Consider the following 2,655-nt stretch of genomic DNA (forward strand, 5'->3'; position numbering starts at 1 on the left):
TGTCCATCCAGCCTCCTCTTAAAGCCCCCCAGGGTAGGAGCCAGCACCACTTCTCTTGGAAGTTGGTTCCAGGTCCTAGCCGCCCTGACAGTGAAGTAGCGCCTCCTGATGTCTAGTCTGAAACTGCCCTCTGCCAGCTTGTGACCGGTATTTCTAGTCACTCTTGGTAGCGCTCGGGTGAGCAGGGACTCCCCCAATGCCTGCTGGTCCCCTCTGACTAGTTTGTAAATGGCCACCAGGTCCCCCTCAGCCTTTTCTTGTGGAGGCTGAACAGGTTCAGGTCCCTGTAGCCTCTCCTCGCAGGGCCTGCCCTGCTGCCCCCTGACCATGCGGGTGGCCCTCCTCTGGACCCTCTCAAAGGTAACGTGGGGCCTCTGCAGGACACGCTAGGAAATCTGGTCATCTCACCTGACAGTAAAGCTGACATATTCAACAATTTCTTTGCTTCTGTATTTCTGAGGAGGGACCCGGATATCTCCCCCACTGGCCCCCCTGAGGTCCCTGTGGGTGGCACACCCAGGCCTAGGGTTAATGAGGACCTTGTCAGGGAACTTCTAGAGGGACTAGATGGATTTAAATCCGCAGGTCCTGATGGTCTCCACCCCAGAGTGCTGAAGGAACTAGTAGGGGTCATTGCAGGAGCTCTGGCGCAGCTCTACCAGCACCCGTGGCACTTGGGCGATGTGCCGGAGGACTGGAAAAGGGCCAATGTGATCCCCATCTTCAAAAAAGGGAGGAAGGAGGACCCACGAAACTATAGGCCCGTGAGTCTTACCTCGGTCCTGGGGAAGCTTTTCGAAAGAATTATCCTGGCACATGTCCAGGAAGGGCCGGCAGGGGAGGTTATGCTCAAGGGCAACCAGCATGGGTTCATTAGGGGAAGTCTTGTCAAACCAACCTGGTGGCCTTCTACGACCAGGTCACCAAGACCTTGGATGCAGGTGTCACAGTGGATATAGTCTTTCTGGACTTCAGGAAGGCCTTCGACACGGTCTCGCACCCCATTCTCAGTAAGAAACTAGGAGACAGTGGTGTTAATGCCTACACGGTCAGATGGGTCACTAACTGGCTGGAGGGCCGCACCCAGAGAGTGGTGGTGGACGGGACCTATTCGACCTGGAGGGACCCCCAGGGCTCGGTCCTCGGGCCCGCACTGTTCAACATCATCAGTGACTTGGGCAAGGGGATAGAAAGTACCCTGTTCAAATTCGCAGATGACATTAAGATGTGGGGAGAAGTGGGTATGCTAGTAGGAAGGAACAGGCTGCAAGTGGATCTAGACAGGTTACAGGGGTGGGCCGATGAGAACAGGATGGGTTTCAACACTGACAAGCGCAAGGTGCTGCACCTGGGGAGGAAGAACCAGCAGCAGACCTACAGGCTGGGGAACTCCCTTCTCATCAGTGTCGAGACAGAAAAGGATCTTGGAGTCATCATTGATGCCACAATGAACATGGGCCAACAAGGTGGGGACGTGGTCAGGAAGGCCAACCATACCTTGTCGTGCATCCACAGATGCATCTCGAGCAGGTCCCAGGAGGTGATCCTCCCCCTCTGTGCGACACTGGTCAGGCCGCAGGTGGAGTACTGCATCCAGTTCTGGGCGCCGCACTTCAGGAGGGATGTGGCCAGCATTCATAGTTTCATAGTTTCATAGTTGGTAGGGTCACTCTGTGACTCCTGGGTTATTGAAGGCTGGAGCCCAGCCGCAGCTGGGGCAGAGGGCAGCCTCCTCTTTCTGTAGATACCAGAGCACACAACCAGCTCAGAAGCACAGATAAACCTGGCCCCATTGTGAAACGGGGAAAATTTATGCTAAGATAACAGAGCATTTCTGGTAAATCCTTGGGTTTCCACATATCCAAACACCCTGCCAGCTCTGGCTTAATAAACATGTCTCTGTCAAGGATTTTGATAAGAAACACCCCTCCTGTACAGCTGCAAGGAACTTCTTAACTATTGGCTCCCTGGGGAACACACATGCCCAGGAGGTGATTTTCAATGGGGTCAATAAACTAGTTTGGTGGCCTCTGAATTCCTGATGGCTGGGATATTGCATAATATGACATAGTCACACGCCCCTGGGAAGAACTGATTGCAGGGGGAGAGCTGGTGGGGAAGACAGTGAGTTGCTGCCTTCTCTCCCAGGTCTAGTTGGGTTTTGGAGGCTGTACTCCCACCCTGGTTCCTGCCACAGTTTTTCAAGAGATTCCCCGGTCTGTTCTGCAGAGCTGATGGTTTGGCAATAGCTGGGGGTATAAAAAAGTCCAGGAGCAGAGCTGGGGAAGACATAGAGCTCCCCGTTTCTCCGCTGCAAGTCGCCCACCATGGGGGTTGGAGGTAAGAGATGTCTCTTTGTTCTCCCGGCATTTTAGTAGCTGCTTAAATTAGGGGAGTGTGGGATTAGGATGGGAGGAAAGTCTCAGCCCTCCACAATGAGCTACTGTACAGCCTTTTGATGAAGGGTTAAGGGAGAATTCTTCCTACCCTCCGTTCAGGAGCAGCTGGCAGTCCTTCAGAGCTCTCCCAGCCAATCCCTCTCGTGTCCTCAGATGCCAGGAGAGCTGCCAAAAATTTGCTGCTGTCTGTTGACACAGGGGGTTTAGCCCACGCTGGACTCCGTGTCCCGCCACCAAACTGAGTTTGTCAGCAGGA

The 2,655-nt window shown here is 54.0% G+C and overlaps 1 pseudogene; it reads left to right on the forward strand.

The window, feature by feature from the left end:
* Nucleotides 1-2,108: 2,108 nt before the first annotated feature.
* Nucleotides 2,109-2,655, forward strand: part of LOC102383661 — a 60,968-nt pseudogene continuing 60,421 nt past the window's right edge.

The sequence above is a fragment of the Alligator sinensis genome, unplaced genomic scaffold, assembly GCF_000455745.1.
Source record: "Alligator sinensis unplaced genomic scaffold, ASM45574v1 scaffold113_1, whole genome shotgun sequence".
Taxonomy (NCBI): domain Eukaryota; kingdom Metazoa; phylum Chordata; order Crocodylia; family Alligatoridae; genus Alligator; species Alligator sinensis.